The sequence below is a fragment of the Ascaphus truei genome, chromosome 2, assembly GCF_040206685.1.
Source record: "Ascaphus truei isolate aAscTru1 chromosome 2, aAscTru1.hap1, whole genome shotgun sequence".
NCBI classification, from domain to species: Eukaryota; Metazoa; Chordata; class Amphibia; order Anura; family Ascaphidae; genus Ascaphus; species Ascaphus truei.
In genome coordinates, this window is record NC_134484.1 from 297875242 (window position 1) to 297888187 (window position 12946).

Here is a 12946-nt window from a genome sequence, read left to right on the forward strand (position 1 = left end):
TTGGCCCATATAGACATAACAGGTGGAAAGTGCATTTATTATTAATATCATTATTATTAATTAATAGTATAGACACATTAGGTCTATGCCTATGATTACACATACTTTGACATAAAGGTTTTTTGTACGTTTTTGGGGACTTGTGGCCCCCGTCGGTCCTGAGGTTTTTTCTGTCTCTGATTCTGCTTTCTCCAGTCTATGATTATTCTAATGGTTATTAATGATATATTATTTGGTATATAATTTGCCTACGGCCACACCACCCTGAATGTGCCCGATCTTGTCTGATCTCAGAAGCTAAGCAGGATTGGGCCTGGTTAGTACTTGGATGGGAGACCGCCTGGGAATACCAGGTGCTGTAGGCTAAAAATGTTATTTTATCCCCTATATTATGTATTTTATTGTTATTCCTTCCTCTCCATATTTCTCTTTCCCCTCCCCTTTTTCCTTCACCCCCTTCCCCTTTTTCCATTCCCTGTTCCATTTCCCACCTCCCTCCCCCCTCTTTTCCCCCCGTTTTTTCATTTTACTTTCCCCTCCCCCCCCCCCTTTTTTTTTTCCACAGGTCATGCATTTCTCTTATGATTTTTATTATGCTTGTGTGTTGCTCCAATGAGATTTTTCTGTGCTTATTTAATGTGTTATTCTTTTACTTCTATATATAGGTTATTTTTGGATGTATCCAATATTTCATCTCTGTCCTTTTAAGATTTATTATTTGTATGTTGTTCATTCATCTAGCTATTTGTTTTCATTTGTTTGTAGGAATATGGTTAAACTGCTTAAAAATAGGCTCTAGTGCTTTATGATTGTCATGTATAATGTTGTCCAGCAATGAAACAGGGTTAAATTTGTGAAATTGAAAGTACCCGCCCACCATCCGTTCTGGCTAATCACAACAGTAAAGGTGATATAAAGGACACCCCTTTTGACCATTGAATTCACCCCTGACGAAGTCCTTAGTGACGAAACATGTAGGGCGTTTCCCAAAGAGGCGAGTTTGTGGCTGACATTACTGCATGAACGGAGAGAGTACCTTGGAGCTGTTGCTATTTTGCTTGGGACTGTTGTCGCTTCCGGTTTTGCAGTTGCCTGCTGGTGAGCAGTGAGATCTGTGGGAGGTGTATCTGGAGGGAGTCACTGACCGTGTTGCTGATTATTACATCATCTGGCTCCGGTGGCTCCAGTGCACCTTGCTGAACCAACGGATACACCAGAGGTGGCACCAACGGGACAGGCTGATACATTCCCTTCACAGCTTCAAGGCGATTGAGTATATCTCATAAATGCTATTATTTTTACTCTGTTTGTGAGTGCGTTTTTATATTTTACAATCCCATAAATACTGTTTTATATTTTATCACACTAGGAGTGCGCCTGTTTTTTCTTCTTGTTTTCTGTATATATATATATATATATATATATATATATATATATATATATAAAATCAAAAAATAAATAGATGATACCGTTCTGTGGCTAACGAAATGCTTATATTTGTGTGAGCTTTCGAGATACACTGATCTCTTCTTCCGGCGATGTTACAATCACCGGAAGAAGAGATCAGTGTATCTCGAAAGCTCGCACAAATGAAAGCATTTCGTTAGCCACAGAACGGTATCATCTATTTATTTTTTGATTATTGAAGCTCGGCTAACACGGTACTGATACCACTACATGTGTATATATATATATATATATATATATATATATATATATATATATATATATATATATCCAGATCTAGATACCGGGACTCATAAACTCGTGCCTGGAGACTGGGTGCTCGTGAAGAAATTTGTAAGGAAACACTCCCTAGAGCCCAGATACACAGGCGGCACACTTTATTTGAGTACGGCTCATTCCGCAAGCCGGGATATGTCCCGGCTTGCGAGCCGCACTCCCTCAGCGTGCCGCGCATCACCGATGCGCGGCCACGCGTCATCGGGTGCCTGTGCCGCTTGTACGCGTGCCCAGGGCTCCCCGAGGGAGCCCTGGTGTCGCGTGGATGTGAGGACGGCGGCGGGACGTTCCGGGGGACCCGGCGGACCCGGTGAGGAGAGGGGGAAGCCCCAATCGGCGGGCCTCTCCTCCGAGGCTTCGGCGCACGCCCGGCACCCTCCGGCGCGCGCCAGGTTACTGCTGCGGCCGAGAACGGGCAAATGCTCGAATAAACTCGGCCGCAGCATGGATGGTCCTTTCCAAGTTCTGTTGACCACAGCGACATCAGTCAAACTAGCTGGCAAGAACACCTGGATACATGCCTCTCATTGCAAGAAGGTTCCAGCTCCCAACGAGGACACCTCAGACGGAAAATGATTCTATATATCTTTTGCTTGTTGGGTCTAGGGGGGGCACAAGAGATTGCTATCACCCAACATGAAGGGGTAGTCACGTTTTGGTATAATTCATCCAATACTCATGTAGCTACCTTCTCCTTTGATTATTGTAATATAGTCCGCTGCCCCTCAACACATTGGCAATGTAATCGATACAGCAATGTCGGTTTCAGGTCTACTTATATATGCGTAACGGATTCCTACTGGGGACAGGAATGTGGTTACTGGGGAGCAGTAGGATGGAACACGGGAAAAGATTGGGGATACCGACCACAAAGTGGCCTATACAAAAATGACACTAGATGGCGCTCATACACTCTAAAAAACACAACTTAAACCATGCAGTGAAATATAGTGACTGGTGATATCAAAATAAATCAAAAATAAAGTGCACAAAGTGATAAATAGACACTCAAACCCTTAAGGACTGTTTCACGGTCCACAAAGTAACAGGGAGAAGAATCAGGGGAGCGTCAGTGCCTAAGGAAAAAACGTGATACTCGCATAGTGCAATATGTTAACAATACACATACACAGGCAGAGCTCTCATAAGAGCACAATGAAGCTAGATATCAATGATCACTAAGAATCAGAAATACTAGCTATGTATGGACATCTATAATGTCCCATACACACAGGAGCAACAAATAGGAGGTAGAAATCCAAAAGAGAGACACCAATCCAAAACTTAAAAAATGTAGATATTTATCCAGCATTGATAAAAATTGGAGGCTTACAGGATTCCGGAAAGGTAACAGCAAGTTTGTACACATGTAGATTTCACTCGAGTCGCGTTCTCGGGATCTCTGCACGATGCTGCTTCCTCATCTGGTCTCCGACCTGCGCTGCTTCAGGAGGCCAATACGTCACTTCCGGGTTCTTCAACACGTATAGCAGACGCCACCGGAACTCCACAGCAGGCTCTCTCCCTCTGGATCTCACAAGAGGGGTTACGCTCTATGCGTTTCGCCGTACGTAGTGACGGCTTCGTCAGGAGTGACGTTACCCCATAAAGAGATGCTATTTATACCCTTTAATCTATGCTGACCTTTCCTCCTATTGGACAGCAGATAAATTGGTGATTGACTTCATGTGTCCTCCCAATCCTCACAACACTGTTATACAATTAACCTTTAAAATACACAACAATGTTTATACACTTCAAAGTAAAATACATCTTTATTAATAAAAAAATCCTATTCTAAAAATTAACGAAGTGACCTCATATACAACTGTGCTATTTCAGGAATTGTATATAAAATATATAAGAGACATAAAATATAATAAGATCGCTCAAAATCTAACTTATAATATATGTTGAAACGGCGATTGATGTATATCAAAATAAGAACATAGGGAAAAAACACAATTAGTTCACAGTATGTGCATTTTCAACCTTAGTTACAGTCTAAAACAATTTATTATTACAGTTTTTTATAGGAAAGCACTTAGCTCAAAATCCACATTAAGACCTAGTGGTACAAGTGTTTGTAAGGTGAAGATCCAGAAGCTTTCTCTTTTTTTAAGAGCAGCTTGTCTGTCTCCACCTCTCCAATGTGTCAACACTTGTTCTATAACTGTAAAAGTGAGCCCAGATGTATCCCTATTATGTTTTTGTAAAAAATGGTTGGACAGGTAATGTGTAGTGACACCTCTCCTTACATTGCCAATGTGCTCTAGTATACGTGTATTTACAGTTCTTGTTGTCTGGCCCACATATTGTAATCCACATGGACAGGTAATAAGATATACCAGATAATTAGATTTGCATGATAAAAGTTGTTTTATGTTATATCTTTGCCCTGAGGTATTAGACATAAAGCTACATTTCTCCTCTGGCCTATGTTTACATGCAGTACATGTGGTACAACCATAAAAACCTTTAGATTTGGTTAGCCATCTATTCCCCTCACTGGTTATTTTAGGGAGGGCACTAGGGGCTAATTTATCTTTCAATGATTTTGCTCTTCTAAAGATCACGCTTGGGTTTTCAGGGACAATCTCTCCAAGCACAGGGTCATTTTTTACAATGTGCCAGTGCTTCTTAATTATTTTAGTAATCTTATCTGATTGTCTATTGTAATCTGTCAGAAATGAGTACTCAAAAGTTTTAGTAGATTTAACCTTCTTTTTATTGCTCAGTAAATCATTTCTATCCAAATCATTGACTTTTTTAATGGCATCCTGTATGGTCACATCATTGTAATCTTTTTCTAAAAACCTTTCTTGTAGAAAAACAGATTGTTTTTGAAAGGTACTTGTGTTACTACAATTTCTTTTAATGCGCCTTATCTGTCCGTATGGGACATTTTGCAACCATTTCGGATGGTGACAACTTGTGGTGGATATGTAGTTGTTTATATCTACACCTTTAAAGAAGGTCTCTGTTTTTATTATCCCTTCCTCAATGAAAATGGTCAGGTCCAAGAAATTAACTTTTTCCTGACTGTATTCACAATTGAATTTTAAGTTAAGCAAGTTGTCATTAATATAGATGATAAACTGTTTAAGGCTTTCTTCATTGCCTTTCCAAATAAACACAATATCATCTATATACCTGCGCCATAGGCACAAATTTGCACCCAGCTCTGCAATGGTCCAAATATGGTCTTCCTCCCATGCTCCCATAAGAAGATTTGCATAGCTGGGTGCAAATTTCGTGCCCATGGCGGTGCCACATTTTTGCAGGTAATATACCCCCTCAAACAAAAAATAATTATGTTCCAGGATGAACTTTATGCCATCTAGAATGAAGTTGGCCTGTTCATTGGGCATATCTGGATCTTTTGATAAAGCCCTATCTACAGCTTCATGTCCATCTCTATGGTTTATACATGTATAGAGGGAGGTAATATCACAGGTTACTAGATAACATCCATTTTCCCATACTTGACTTTCTAAGATGCGCAAGATATCCGTTGTATCCTTGAGATAGGAAGGAAGTTTAGTGACATATTTTTGTAAATATATGTCTATATAGGCAGATAGATGGGACGTTAAAGAGTCAATCCCTGCTATTATTGGCCTACCAGGTGGATTAGTAATACTCTTATGGAGTTTTGGTAGGTAATAGAATATAGGTCTAACAGGATTTTCTCTGTAAAGAAAACTATATTCATCACTGTTAATGACTTCTTCTATTTTGCCTCTATCTAACAGGATTTTAAGTTCTTTTAAGAAATCTACTGTTGGATCTTTTTTTAAAGGTTGATATGTATTCACGTCACCTAGAATTCTTTTAGATTCTGTGATGTAATCATTTCTGTCTATAATTGCTACACCACCACCCTTATCAGCTTGTTTTATAACAACGTTAGTATCTTCTTGTAGCACTTTTAAGGCCTTTCTTTCAGAGATGCTCAAGTTATTTTCAAACTTTGTATCAGATTTAACTAGTTTTTCAAAGTCTTTTTGTATAAGTTGTGAAAATACGTCTAAATTGTTACCTTTCACATACTTTGGATAGAACGTTGAAGGTAATTTAAGGCCCGAATGTATTAACATTGGTCTGTCTTCTGATGTTTCAGGTAATTTAGTCACATCTGATGTGATGAAAAGATTATCAGCAGTCCTTTGTTCTACATCTTTTAGTCTAAAAAATCTTTTTATAGTCAGTTTTCTTAAAAACCTCTGCGCATCCACAAATAGGCCAAAATTATTTGGACCTACTGTTGGTGCAAACTTGAGACCCTTTGACATTAGTGACTTTTCTGATTCTGTCAGTGGTTTTGTACTAAGGTTAAAAATATTATTTCCTATTTCTTGCTTTTTTTGAGATACTTCTTTTTCTCTTCCTCTTCCCCGTTTTCGTCGGGTCTTGTTCTTTTCCTTTCTGATGAGGGATCCCTCTTCATTAGGGGAGCATAATAATTTGCTCCCTGAAATGAAGTGGACCCCCCCTCCCCTAAAAAATCCTTTTTATTACACTTTTTAGGGACATGTTTAGTGAACAATTTCTCTTTCTGAACTTCTCTTTGTTCTTTCCTAGAGTTTGTTACTATTTCTACTTCAGAATCGAAGTCTATACTTATAGTTCTTTTAGGTGTTTTACTTACACTAATCTGAACTTTATCAGGTCCTTTTGATGTTTTTGGAGATTTTGATTTGGTTCTCCAGTTACCTCGTTCAGGACTCTTTCTATTTTTATTTCTTATATCTCTTGTATTCTTACTAGATTTTCTATTTTCCCTTGATTTATCTCTTTTTTGAAAGGATTTTTTAGGGGTTTTCTTATTATTGGTAGATTTGGCAGATAAAACTTCAGGAGTTTTATTCTCCTTAGGATTTGTTTTCTCTTCCAGATCAGGTTTTCTAGGGGGTCCATCTTTATAGTCCTCTTCATCTCTAAGAATTTTTTTAACTTTCTTAGTGATGGTTTCCTTCCTGATCTTATCTAATTTGTTTTGCAGATGAATGTCTTTCTCTTTAAACTGAGTTGTTTGGTTTAAATTACCGATCCTTAGTTCTATTTCATTGATCTCGACATCAATCTGCAAAACATGATTTCTCTGCTGTTCAATGATTAATCCCATTAGATCTTGTGAACATTTTCTAGCAGATTATACCATTTCTCAATGAAAGCCTCATCTTCTAGATCTATAGATGGGTGTTTCTTGAGTCTTAGTCCTCTTGGGACTCTGCCACTTATAATGTACTGTTCCAAAAAAGTGTAGTCCCAAAACTTTTTAATGTCTTTGATAAACAACTTCTCCAATTTCTCAAATTCTGATTCTAAAGTATGCGACTCTTCAACTATAGTATCAGAGTCTAAATTTAGTTTCAGAATGCTGTAAAAGTCCACAACCCTTGTGTGTCTTCTTGAGAAAACATTGGGGAAGTTGTTATCAATTTCTATTTCTTCCATATTGAGTGGTGCAGCCTAACTAGTGAATGAAACAAAACAAACACTATACAAAAATGACACTAGATGGCGCTCATACACTCTAAAAAACACAACATAAACCATGCAGTGAAATATAGTGACTGGTGATATCAAAATAAATCAAAAATAAAGTGCACAAAGTGATAAATAGACACTCAAACCCTTAAGGACTGTTTCACGGTCCACAAAGTAACAGGGAGAAGAATCAGGGGAGCGTCAGTGCCTAAGGAAAAAACGTGATACTCGCATAGTGCAATATGTTAACAATACACATACACAGGCAGAGCTCTCATAAGAGCACAATGAAGCTAGATATCAATGATCACTAAGAATCAGAAATACTAGCTATGTATGGACATCTATAATGTCCCATACACACAGGAGCAACAAATAGGAGGTAGAAATCCAAAAGAGAGACACCAATCCAAAATTTAAAAAATGTAGATATTTATCCAGCATTGATAAAAATTGGAGGCTTACAGGATTCCGGAAAGGTAACAGCAAGTTTGTACACATGTAGATTTCACTCGAGTCGCGTTCTCGGGATCTCTGCACGATGCTGCTTCCTCATCTGGTCTCCGACCTGCGCTGCTTCAGGGGGCCGATACGTCACTTCCGGTTTCTTCAACGCGTATAGCAGACGCCACCGGAACTCCACAGCAGACACTCTCCCTCTGGATCTCGCAAGAGGGGTTACGCTCTACGCATTTCGCCGTACGTAGTGACGGCCTCGTCAGGAGTAACGTTAACCCGTAAAGGAATACTATTTATACCCTTTAATCTATGCTGACCTTTCCTCCTATTGGACAGCAGATTAATAGATAAATTGGTAATAGACTACATATGTCCTCCCAAAGTTATCACAACACCGTTATACAATTAACTCTAAAATACACAACAATGTTTATACACTTCAAAATAAAATATAACTTTAATAATACAAAAATCTTATTCTAATATATATAAAAAATATATTGCTGAAGTGATCTCATATACAACTGTGCTATTTCAAGAATTGTATATAAAATATATAAGATAAATAAAATATAATAGCTCAAAATCTAACTTTTAATATATGTAGAAAACGGCGATTGATGTATCTCAAAAACAAGAACAAGAAAAAAAACACAATTAGTGCAAAATATATGCATTTTCAACCTTAAAAAGCAGTTTTAATAAAGCAATTTTCATAAGAAAGCACTCAGCTCAAAATCCACGTTAAGACCTAGTGGTACAAGTGTTTGTAAGGTGAAGATCCAGAAGCTTTCTCTTTTTTTGAGAGCAGCCTGTCTGTCTCCACCTCTCCAATGTGCTAACACTTGTTCTATCACTGTAAATTTGAGCCCAGATGTGTCCCCATTATGCTTTTGCAAAAAATGGTTGGACAGGTAGTGTGTAGTAACACCTCTCCGTACATTACCAATATGCTCAAGTATGCGTGTATTTACAGTTCTTGTAGTTTGGCCTACATATTGTAATCCACATGGACAGGAGATAAGATATACCACATAGTTGGATTTACATGTTAAAAGTTGTTTAATGTTATACAGTATCTTTGCCCTGAGGTATTAGAAACAAAGCTGAATTTATCCTCGGGCCTATGCTTACACGCAGTGCATGTGGTACAGCCAAAAAAGCCTTTGGATCTAGTTAGCCATCTATTCCCCTCACTGTTTTTTTTGGGAAGGGCACTGGGGGCTAATTTATCTTTCAAGGATTTTGCTCTTCTAAAGATCACATTTGGATTCTCAGGAACAATCTCTCCTAGCACAGGGTCATTTTTTACAATGTGCCAGTGTTTCTTAATTATTTTTGTAATCTTATCTGATTGCCTATTATAATCTGTCAGAAATTAATACTCAAAGGTATTTTTTGATTTAGCCTTCTTTTTGTTATACAGTAAGTCATTTCTATCTAAATCATTGGCTTTCTTGATGGCATCTTGTATGTTCACATCATTATAGTCTTTTTCTTTAAACCTTTTTTGTAAAAAAGCAGATTGCTTTTGAAAGGTGCTGACATTGGTACAATTTCTTTTAATGCGCCTTATCTGTCCGTATGGGACATTTTGTAACCATTTGGGGTGGTGACAACTGGTAGTGGATATATAGTTGTTTATATCCACACCCTTAAAGAAGGTCTCTGTTTTTATTGTCCCTTCTTCAATGAAAATAGTCAAGTCCAAGAAATTAACTCTTTCTTGACTATATTCACAATTAAATTTTAGGTTAAGCAAATTGTCATTAATATAGATGATAAACTGTTTAAGGCTTTCTTCATTGCCTTTCCAAATAAACACAATATCATCTACAGTATGTACCTGCGCCATAGGCACAAATTCACACCCAGCTCTGCAATGGACCAAATATGGTCTTCCTCCCATGTTCCCATAAGAAGGTTTGCACAGCTGGGTGCGAATTTCGTGCCCATGGCAGTACCACATTTTTGCAGGTAATGAACCCCCTCAAACAAAAAATAGTTATGTTCCAAGATGAACTTTATGCCGTCTAGAATGAGGTTGGCCTGTTCATTGGGCATATCTAGATCTTTTGATAGGGCCCTATCTACAGCTTCATGCCCATCTCTGTGATTTATACATGTGTAGAGTGAGGTGATGTCACAGGTTACCAAATACCACCCATTTTCCCATACTTGATTGTCTAAGATGCGCAAGATATCCGTTGTATCCTTGAGGTAGGAAGGGAGTTTAGTAACATACTTTTGTAGATATATATGTATATAGGCAGATAAGTGGGACGTTAGAGAGTCAATACCTGCTATTATAGGCCTACCAGGTGGATTGCTAATACTCTTATGGGTCTTACAGGATTTTCCCTATATAAAAATTTTTATTCTTCATTATTAATGACTTCTTCTATTTTACCTTTGTCTAACAGGACTTTAAGTTCTTGTAAGAAGTCTGCTGTTGGATCTTTTTTCAAAGGTTGATAAGTGTTAATGTCACCAAGAATCCTTTTAGATTCTGCAATGTAATCAATTCTGTCTATAATTGCTACACCACCACCTTTATCAGCTTGTTTTATAACAACGTTTGTATCCTCTTGTAGCATTTTTAAGGCCTTTCTTTCAGAAATGCTTAGGTTATTTTCAAACTTTGCATCAGATTTGACTAATTTTTCAAAGTATTTTTGTATAAATTGTGAGAATACATCTAGATTATTTCCTTTCACATATTTCGGATAAAATGTGGAAGGTAGTTTGAGGCCAGAATGTACTAACGTTGGTCTAGAAACAGATGTTTCAGGCAATTTTGTCACATCTGAGATACTGACAAGATTGTCAGCAGTCCTTTGTTCTACATCTTTTAATCTAAAAAACCTTTTTATAGTAAGTTTTCTTAGAAACCTCTGTGCATCCACAAATAGGCCAGAGTTATTTGGACCTACTGTTGGAGCAAACTTAAGCCCCTTTGAAATCAGTGACTTTTCTGGTTCTGTCAATGGTTTTGAACTGAGGTTAAAAATATTATTCCCTATTTCTTGCTTTTTTTGAGATATTTCTTTTTCTCTTCCTCTTCCCCGTTTTCGTCGGGTCTTGTTCTTTTCCTTTCTGATGAGGGGTCCCTCTTCATTAGGGGGGCATAATGATTTGCTCCCTGAAAAGAAGTGGACCCCCCCTCCCCTAAAAAATCCTTTTTGTTACCATTTTTAGGGACATGTTTAGTAAACAATTTCTCTTTTTGAACTTCTCTTTGCTCTTTCCTAGAGTTTGTTACTATTTCTACTTCAGAATCAAAATCTATACTTATTGTCCTCTTAGGTGTTTTACTTACACTAATCTGAACTTTATCAGGTCTATTTGGTACCTTAGGAGACTTTGTTTTTTTATTTCTCTAGTTATCTCGTTCAGGACTTTTCCTATTTTTATTTTGTATTTCTCTTGTATTCTTACTAAATTTTCTATTATCCCTTGATATTTTTAACCTCAGTTCAAAACCACTGACAGAACCAGAAAAGTCACTGATTTCAAAGGGGCTTAAGTTTGCTCCAACAGTAGGTCCAAATAACTTTGGCCTATTTGTGGATGCACAGAGGTTTCTAAGAAAACTTACTATAAAAAGGTTTTTTAGATTAAAAGATGTAGAACAAAGGACTGCTGACAATCTTGTCAGTATCTCAGATGTGACAAAATTGCCTGAAACATCTGTTTCTAGACCAACGTTAGTACATTCTGGCCTCAAACTACCTTCCACATTTTATCCGAAATATGTGAAAGGAAATAATCTAGATGTATTCTCACAACTTATACAAAAAGACTTTGAAAAAATAGTAAAATCTGATGCAAAGTTTGAAAATAACCTAAGCATTTCTGAAAGAAAGGCCTTAAAAATGCTACAAGAGGATACAAACGTTGTTATAAAACAAGCTGATAAAGGTGGTGGTGTAGCAATTATAGACAGAATTGATTACATCGCAGAATCTAAAAGGATTCTTGGTGACATTAACACTTATCAACCTTTGAAAAAAGATCCAACAGCAGACTTCTTACAAGAACTTAAAGTCCTGTTAGACAAAGGTAAAATAGAAGAAGTCATTAATAATGAAGAATATAATTTTTTATATAGGGAAAATCCTGTAAGACCTATATTTTATTACCTACTTAAACTCCATAAGAGTATTAGCAATCCACCTGGTAGGCCTATAATAGCAGGTATTGACTCTCTAACGTCCCACTTATCTGCCTATATAGATATATATCTACAACAGTATGTTACTAAACTCCCTTCCTACCTCAAGGATACAACGGATATCTTGCGCATCTTAGACAATCCATCCTGGCCCACACCCAACATCACCGTACACCCTGGACTACTCAAAAGTCTTGCACTATCTACTGAATGTTGGTGGAGAACTCTAAAAACCAGTACACCAACCACTGCTCACTCAAATGGCAAACATCACAAATCTACAACTTGCAAACAACTACCCAAATTTGTACTCATACTATTACTCTCTTTAGCAGGTGATATTGAACCTAACCCAGGTCCTCACATTTCAGCTGTGTCCCATGCCCCTGAGAATTCCACCTTTAAATTCCAAAAAGGGCTATCTGTCGCCCATATAAACATCCGGAGCCTGCTGCCCAAACTTGATGAACTAAGGGCATGGTGCCTTATGCATAAACCCAAAGCCATCATTCTTACAGAAACATGGCTATCCCCTACAACCCCTTATGCAAATATCGCCATTCAGGGATACTCCATTTTTAGGAGAGATAGGTCAAAGAGAGGAGGAGGGGTGTTATTTTATATTGCAGACACCTTACAATTTACACTGTTAAATTGCCCACCAAGTCCACCCTCTTTTGAAACTCTAGTTGGCAAAATCTGCCTCCCCTTTTCTAAGCCCATCTTGCTTGCTGGCATCTACCGCCCCCCTAAAGCCCCTCTACAATCCCTGACTGATATCACCCAATTTCTTGGCTCCATTTCCTCTCTGAATGAGAAGAGTGAGCTGCTAGTTCTAGGGGATTTCAACTTCAATTGGCTTGACCCTAAAAACCGCAAAATCCAGATACAACTCAAGTCACTTAACCTATCGCAACTCATTTCCCAACCCACACGGATAAACCTGAAATCGCATAACCATTCCTTGCTAGACTGGATTCTCTCCTCAAACCCCAGCAGAATCCAATCCTCTGGCATCCTTCCTGATATTTTCAGTGACCATGCAATAGTGTACTGTGTAAGGAAAATTAAACCGCC

The 12946-nt window shown here is 37.9% G+C and overlaps 1 non-coding gene across 1 annotated transcript; it reads left to right on the forward strand.

Moving 5' to 3' along the window:
* Positions 1-246: 246 nt before the first annotated feature.
* Positions 247-365, forward strand: LOC142488889 (5S ribosomal RNA). Its single transcript, XR_012799701.1, has one exon. It is a non-coding gene; the product is annotated as a 5S ribosomal RNA (ribosomal RNA).
* Positions 366-12946: the final 12581 nt, after the last annotated feature.